Genomic DNA, 8564 nt, shown 5'->3' on the forward strand with positions numbered 1-8564 from the left:
CCTCGCTTCCGCTTCTCGTTTTTCTCGACCCCGGCCCCCCCTGCCTCCCCCCCCCCCCCGCCCGCCCAATTGCTTCTAACACCCTCCCCCAATCCCCTCGACTTCATCTTAGTCGCCCATATCCGTCTGCTACGATCCGATCTGCCCGCCTCACCCCCCTCTCGCCCCCTTCGCCCACCGTGCCCCCTCCCCAATCCTTCGGCTTGCTCTCCCCCTCTGCGCCCGACCCGATTCCCTAACATCCATTGGGATACTGGCCCGCCGGAGAGCTCATTTGTTTCGTTCGCCCCGCCCGGCTTCCTTCCACTTTTTTCTCGCTCTCTATCGCGGCCCGGCCTCCTTCGCAATTTCCTGCCGCGAGCCGATTCGTCCGTCCATTCGTTAGGAGAAAAAATTACACTAGGGGTTCCTCCAGCTGATTCAGCCATCGGAGTACTCGCACGCGTTGATTACCTATCATGTATTATTTTTTTATGTTTCGGAACAATGTGGGAGTGATATGACGTTGTAGTGTGTGTGTGTGTATGGGGGAGGGGGGGGGGTTGTAACGAATGTCGTTTTCAATCTTCGTGCGTTCGGATTATAACTATATTTTTATTCCCGCTTCGATGGCCACCCCCCCCCCCTCTCCGGCTTCGTCCTCGATAATTAGGGGAGTTAATGAAAAAACGCGGTTTGTACATCGCAGACGTCCCCACCCCCACTCCGTTTATGAAACGTAACACAATAACTTTGAATCGAATCTAATGGGACGTTGTTTTTAAATTGGGAATCGAGAATGATATAACGTGCGTAACTTTGTTGCCGTGTTATATTTTTTGTTGTCGTCCTCCCTCCGCCCCGCTGGTCGGGTGAAACTATCCGATTCCGATGCTTGGCCTCCCATGCTCCGGGTTATTTCTGCACCAAAATTTCTCCCCCACCCCCACCAAGCGTCATTGTGTTACCGTTCATATTGGGACCGGTGTATAAATAGAGTTTGGCGAGTAATTACTGTCGAAATAAACGACTCGCTCAGTTCGACAGGGTGCATCAGCGAATGACGACTGGGTATGAGTTGGAAAAATAATTTCCCGTCTGGGGGAGGGGGATTATTCAATGCTTCATTTGTCTGCAATTATTTGTTTTTGATGAGCGGATTTTTGCACCGGAATGGATAACTCGTGCTCTCTCCCGTACGATGAAGGGGCGTATATTACGCTCGATTTTTTTTTTAATTCTTAAGGCCACGGTCTCCATTGGCCGTCGCAGTCCCGCCAAAATAATAGAGGGGACTCTGTCACGATCTAATCGTGTTTCCGTTACCAAGTCCATACAAGCTGCGACCTAAGTTTTCCCGGATGTTTGCACATTCCTGTCGATTTCCATTTCGGACGGGAGTGTACGAAATGTCAGGAAATGGCGACGGTCATTGAAGGTTCAAAAATAGAAATCTAGGCCTCGCGCGTAAAAATGTATCAGTATTTAGATGGTTGGGGAAATTGGCTTTGCATTGCATTGCTGTTATTAGTGAAGGAGTTCTCGAGCTCTCAGAACCTCATCAGCAAACCTCTCTAAATATTATCATTTGCCTATTGAGTTTCATTTATGTTTTGGAGGAGACGACCAAACGGGCCAGCCCAAAATCAACTGATGTCTCGCGGACATGTATCTGCGTGCTGAACTCGTCCTACTTTCCGTCTTAACTGAAAAAGTCGTCGGAGGCTATAGACAAAATAGCTCTATTATTTATTTCGTAAAACATCACACCGCTCCTTAGATTAATTTTAGCTTTGAAAAATTTACTTCGTCAAATGGTTTATTAAACTTAAATCATATTATGTTCCAACTTGTTTGGTGAGTGTGGCCAAACTTCTAGTATTTCTCTCTTTTTACCGGTATCCTTGTATCGAGGGAAGCGCTACAGACAACCCTGCGTACCATGGACTCTGCAATTCGGTCCACCATGTCCGCAGTTTGCTAAATTAATAAAAGTATTTCTGATGCGAACGAACTATGTTCATCAGAATTGGTCATTAGCTTTGTCCGAGATCAGTGAATCCAAAGATGGGATTCACGGTAACCACAGCCATTACTCGAGAACAGGAGGCCGCTTCCTCGTCGAGCTTAATCTCTCCCCCTCCCCCCCACACACACATTCGCCCCCGCGAGCACACCCGCACTCGGCGGCGGTATTGTGCCCAGAACATCCGTGAACCTTTGATCCACAGGTGCCTCCTCCCGGCCGAGCAAAAGGGCCGCTCCCCCCCTTACCCCCTCCCGGTCCTCGTCACGGTTCGGAAACCTCTTCCCCCATACGCCACCTGCTCTCACGCGTTTGCTTACCGATCCACCCATTCACCATGCCCTCTCGTCCTTTTAAAACTCAGCCCCTCCACTCCATACCTTCCCTACGGCGTGCCGTTAGCGCACCGACCTTTCCCCCCCGATTGCCCCCTGATAATCCTCTCTCCCGCCCCGCGAGCGCCGTTAAGTCGAGCCAAAGTCGTGAGGGCAGATCTTTCTTCCCGCCGCCGCTCCTCTCTGCTGATCTCTGTTTTCTTACCCCTCCCCATCCGATGCTGTATTTCCCGCGAAATCCGACGGATTCCATGTGTGGTCGTCGGTTTTTTATTATTTTTTAAATGCTCTTCCCATCCCCACTGGTTTTCTCCCCGGTGGCTAGCAGGTTATCACCCCGATCCTAAGTTCCGGGGGAGTTTTGAAGACAACGACTTTTGGAGTTTTTTTGTTTTCTTCGCCGCTAGTTGCTAGCGGAATACGGAACGTTTCATTCCCAAGCTATTGTTTAATTGTAATGCCTGTCGTGAATGTCACGGCGAGCATCTATGGGTCTTCACGCGGGAAGAAGGTACTTGGTTTGAACGAATTTTGTGCTTGGTGATTGGCCGTGGAAACAATATCACATGACTGGGATTCGAACCGTACTCTGCTGGCAGACTTTCAGGCTTTTGTTTACCCAAACATATCTGAGCGGTCGTTGAAAGTTCCAGGTTCCAATCACGATCAAATGAGAACGAATTTGATAGTTAATTATAATTTGAAAAGCTTTAATGAACGGCCACTTAATTTAGTGAAAAATACGAGATGCGTACTGGTTTAACATTCTCTTAGATAGGTGAATTTTCACTAGGGGCCTTAAGTAAATCTTCTCATCTGCTGATTATATCCAAAAATAAAAACATAATTTCTTTTTGGGCATGTCATTGCTCTCTCAAAAATGATAATGCGTTGAGTGTGTAGTACCCAGCCAGTAGACGACGTAGACAACGTGAAATGATCCAGTGTGTGCGGAGGATTTTTTCGTCCCAAACCCCCCATCGCCAAACACCCGCCTTCTCCCGCTACTGACTTTTCTTTTTCGATCCGGGGGTGAAAGTTCCCCCCAGCCACCTTCTTCCTCACCCACCGCCACCCCCCGCCCGTCCACCGATTATTTGGCGGAGTACCAACGGCACTACCACCTCGACGACGGCCACCCCGAGATCTCTCCGCGACGCCCACTCGCAAATCCCTCCCTTTCATCCCATCATTGGTATTGAATTCGCCGCCCGACTCGGCGCGCAGAGGCGTCCAGGCAGTCGAAAGCTAAGCCAAGTGGGCGATCTCCCTCGCAACGGAACAGGATGGGTTGCCGGGCCGCCACGGGTTCAACCACCGCTTTCGATACCCGCGTTGCCGGCGGGAATCTCCGCCAAACCGTGCTCCGCTCCTCCTTCCATTTTCGATTGACGGTTTACTCCTGGAATGACGGTTTCCCAACTTCGCACGTCACTTTCCCGTCGCACATAATCTGTCTGAGGGAACCGAAGTGCAATTTTTTTTTTCGTTGGCCGTGAAGTGATGCGAAATTCTAAGGCGTGCGTGCACCTTGCCCAGGCATCATTGGAAATATTGAGCTCGTTCAGAAATTACTCCCGGTGTAGAAATTAGTGCGTAAAAGATTTTCCTCCCGACTAGCTAGATTAAGAAAGACGCCCTTTCCGTGCTGTGGAGGGAATTGCTGTATATTTTTAAATATGTGTCGATATTTTAATTGTTAAATATAATCCTCATCAAAATTCAGAAGTTTTATTTTTTTACCGTTGGCAAGACCTGTGGCAGTGATACGACCTGTTATAGTGTAGTGTCTAGGGTTTAATTGCACGATTCCCAATACGTCGAGCGCAACAATGAATGCTTTAAGGTGGTGTCACCTTTGGTAGACAGATACTCCTTCCCGTAGAGTTTTCGGCTGCCTCGTTTCAAAATTGTATATCGTCCGTCCAGGAAAATTCATTTCGTTTCGCAGGATCGTTCTCATTTGCCAATTAGATATTAAAATTTACATATTTGGATAACCATCGTAAGTAATGTAAAGTTAAACAATGCTTTTGCTCACGTTATGTTAAAAACAGTCAATGTTGAACGACTTCTCGTCATTATTAAAAGGCGGGTGACTTGTTCGTGTGTGCGGAATATATTTTTTCCACGATGTTACTATACTTCTACAACAAGCTTCACCCCTGAAATTCATTTAATATTCATATTTACGTATCGAATGACCCTTCCGGATACATTTGCTTACACGTATAGGTTTTGTATTTGGTGACGTGACCCCTGCCGGCGAAAATGTTATCTTAAGCGCACCATTTAGGGTGCGTAATTACTAGACTAGTGGTTGCCTAACTGTTCAAGACGCTGCCAAATCCAGCCAGAGGCGTGCGGTGTCTTTTCATAATGTAACTTTGGATTCGTTACCGAATCTTCAACCATGCTTCGCTCGTCACGGACGTAATGGGTATTCGCGGGCAACGTTCATTAGTATAAGGGAACCCCGGGTGGGAGATGTTTGGAAACGACTAATTTAAAGGACTGATAGCTATGTGGTTTTCTGGAGGGAACCCTTAAGTTTCATTTTAACCCTCGTTCCTCATTATTTCCGTACATCTCGATCACCGTTCGCGGCCACACCCGTGGTGGCGTATTTGTTATTAATTCGGTAAAATTGAAAACCGATTTCTTTACGATGTCGCATTAAGGCTAAACGTATCACTGCGGTAAATTCTAGTGTTTATCATGAAAAACCAATAGCGCTGCAGATATTGGACGTTTTTTTGTAAAACACATTATAATAATCCACCATTTATGAGCGAATCGAAAATAATCCATTTTTTTAGAATTCTGAAAGGATTTAAAGTATTCCTGCATGGTGGAACAGAGCGGCTCAATTTCTTAAGACGTGGTCATTAAGCGCCAAAAATACCCTACCCAGCTTTCAGTAGGCGATTAAGTGTGGAGAAAATGAAAATTCAAATTATTCGAGGTAAATTTCGCTGCTGAGCATCGGTTGGGAATCTGTCGCATAGAAATATTGGGAAATATGGATTGTGGAAAGAAGCCTTGTCTGTCTTTAGCAGCTTGCGCTCAATGGCCGACTCGTGGAATAGACTGTCGTAGGTATTCCTTGGGCGGGTGTATTCTTTTGCAGACCTTTGCTTGAGCTGTTATTCCAGCGATAAACCACCGTCAAAGATCTATGGTGCATTGGTAATGCAATCCTTGACAACTCATTTTCGGTAGCCGTTACCCTCGAACAAGCCCGTGCAAGGGAATGACGTATCTTGCGTCCGCAATTTGAGCGCCGGATAATATTTCGAAGCTTGCTCTTTCGACTAGATCGAGGCGCATATGTTTTGAGTTTCCGATATGATTCGGAGTTCGATTTCGGCGAGTCCCCCTCGAGGTTACTTCATCTCGGAACGGGAATTAATTCTACTCTGTTTTATTTCGTTACTTCTCCCGTGCTCTCCTTTCCCCTCTCCCTCCTCCCTCAACATTATTCCATCCATTCCACGTCTCTTCCAAACCCCCCTCTTTTCAATCCCTCGACTCCTTTTTCCATCGTTTCTCCCCTCCAAACTTGCTGTCATTCTCTCCCTCGTGTCCCCACCCCACTCCTCGCTCGTGGCTTGCCCGTTTTCATCCCCCTCACTCCTAGTCTTCCCCTTCCCACCTCTGGTCTTCCCCTTCTCCTTTTCCACCCCGCCGCACTTTCCGCCCCCCGCATCTCTCCCCCTCAGGGCTCACTTTCCCCATAATCCACTCCCCAAATCGATACGAATGAAACATGCTCCTTCGCATCAAACCTTATCCTTTCACTTCACCCGGAACCACCCAACCTTCGCTCCTCTCCTGCTCTCCCCTCCCATCTCTTTCCATCTCCATCCCCCACACCCTCCCGGCCGCCTCGAACCCCCATCTGGGGGGGCGACCATCGCTCGAATTCCTCCGCTTCCCCGTTCCCATCGGCACCCCCGTTCCCCTCGTCTCCTTTCCCTTCCCTCCCAAACCCTTTCTCTCTCCCGCTCTGCCGGAAAGCTCGCTAACAACCCTCCTCCTCCCGCTTTCCCCAAACTCCACCCTACACTCACTTTCCAACAGCATTCGTCGTCATTCCCCCCTCCCACGGCCCGGCTCGGACACCGCGCCGTACCCGCGTCAGTGATTGCCCGCTCCATCAGTCGTCCGCGTGGCAATATCGGGCGTATGAATGATCATATTAGACCACAGCGAGTGCGGATGGCCTGCAGTATCACTCTTTTTTTCCTTCATTATGATCCTATTTGGAATGGGCAGCTCTTGTGCCCTGTTTAATTCCGAAATGATGTCCTGCACAGGGTCTCGCATGCCAGAAGCATATTCAAGATTATCCAGCGCGAAATAAGAACGTTTCTCATGTTTTCATTCGCGTATTAATCCGTTTCTTAAATGTGGCTCCGGAGATTTACCATACGTGCTCATATTGCATGTTAGGCCGGATGATTGCGTGGTTTACGGGTATTTTACTTGGTCCGCTATCCCCTTGATCCAGATAGTCCATCGACGGCTCCCTCCCCCCTCTCTCCCTGTCGTCGTAATTGCGCGTAATTGGATCCGGTGGTTGGGGCAAGGATCGCGTATTTTTGGGGGGAGGGGGAGGAAGGGTTTTTGGTGGCATTTGGGCCTTTTCGGGGATGAGGCAGGTGTCATATGGATGGCCTCGCGTGAAATGTCGGGGTGGGTAGCGTAATTCATCCGGAAAGTTGGCGCTGTGGGGGAGAGCTCGTGATCGCTCCCGATTGTTCGGGACCAGCGTTGCGTTCGGCGCGGTGGGGTCCTAGTCGGAATTACCGGTCGGTGACTTCCCGGGGTCATTTTCGCCGACTGCGGCGTTCCATCCGCAATCGGGCGGGTTCTCGGGGCGGCCCCAAATGCGCTTCACTTGTTCCTTTTTATTTTGGCAAATTAGGTGCGGTGAGACGGTAAAACGTGGGATCTTTCCGTCGATCCGACCATGACTTGTCTCATCGTCATCTTAAAATCGGAAACCTCCCGGTACATTTTGGCACGCGGGTATATTGTTTCAAGCGAATGATCCCTTGGGTTAAAAATATTACTATTCGAAAATATCAGGGATTTGGGTTGCTATTGTGTTTAAGAAATCTACGTGTAGATATTTTCTACCTGATTTCTTCTCGTCAGTGAATGCGACGAGTAGTCTGTGTGCGATTAAATTCATTTTCCTCCTCTTCAGTTGATGAAATTCGAGATTGTTGTGGTTTAGAATCATTTAATCAGCAGATTGCATGATACGTTGTCTATGTGGACCGCATCCTACCAGTGTAAAATATGTCTTCCTTTTATATTCCCGTTTATTTTACTCGGAGCAGTTTTCTTGACTGAAGAAGAGCAGAAGTCCCTTGGTAGACTCGTCGAAACGATGAGTTATGAGACAGACGACGGCTCTTTCGCGATCGCCTCCCGCCCCGTCCTCGAATCTTGCGGAGCTCCCTCCGCCGTACCCACGAGTTGTTTGACTTCGCCGTCCACCGATCATTAGGCCCACTCGTGGCGTGTCCTGTGCCGCTCTATCGGGCATACCACGGGCGGCGGGTGGGATTGAAGCGAGCTGCTTCAAATCCGCGAGAATTCGCCCCTTGCAGAGGCGAGATCGCCGCAGTGATCGCTGTCGTTGGCTGTCATTCAAGATGAAAATTTTACCATGCGTCCTCAAACCTGCGACTGCAACAATCCTCCAACAAGATGATTTGTTTGTCTTCTCCATCGCGGCTTATCCCATTACCTCTCTCCTTAAGACAAAATAACCCCACCCACACCCATCTGCCGTTCCTTTAATTTAAAGAATGGGAAGGCATCGATTCGTGGGGTGTGGAGGAAAAGAGGAGAATAATTTGGATCGGCTCCGGTATGAAAAGTAGATCCCACTTTTATTCCGGCCTAATCTCGCGGGGAATGTGAGCGGATGGTGGAGGCACTTTCTTAACTCCTGAGTATTTTTTTTCCGCCTTGATTTGTGTCATCCCCCTTCGCGCGGGTATTTATGTGCGTCGGCAGGGACCCCTCGGCGAGCGCGGCTCTGTGGATCGCGGGCCCCGTACTCCCTCCTTAACGACGCGTTTAACTTACACCCGAGGATCGAGTGCTTCGCCAAACAAATCTGTTCCTCACTGAGGCGCACAAATTGAAAATAAACACGAGCTGGCTAATCGCTGAAGGGGGTGTGTATGTACGAGGGTCATCCG

At 48.9% G+C, this 8564-nt stretch overlaps 1 protein-coding gene across 4 annotated transcripts in view; it reads left to right on the forward strand.

Moving 5' to 3' along the window:
• Positions 1-8564, forward strand: part of heph (polypyrimidine tract-binding protein 1 heph) — a 627135-nt gene that overhangs the window by 538867 nt on the left and 79704 nt on the right. The gene's annotated exons all lie outside the window — the stretch shown is intronic.

This window comes from Hetaerina americana, unplaced genomic scaffold (assembly GCF_022747635.1).
Source record: "Hetaerina americana unplaced genomic scaffold, ioHetAmer1.1.p SCAF_24, whole genome shotgun sequence".
In the NCBI taxonomy this organism is placed as follows: Eukaryota; Metazoa; Arthropoda; class Insecta; order Odonata; family Calopterygidae; genus Hetaerina; species Hetaerina americana.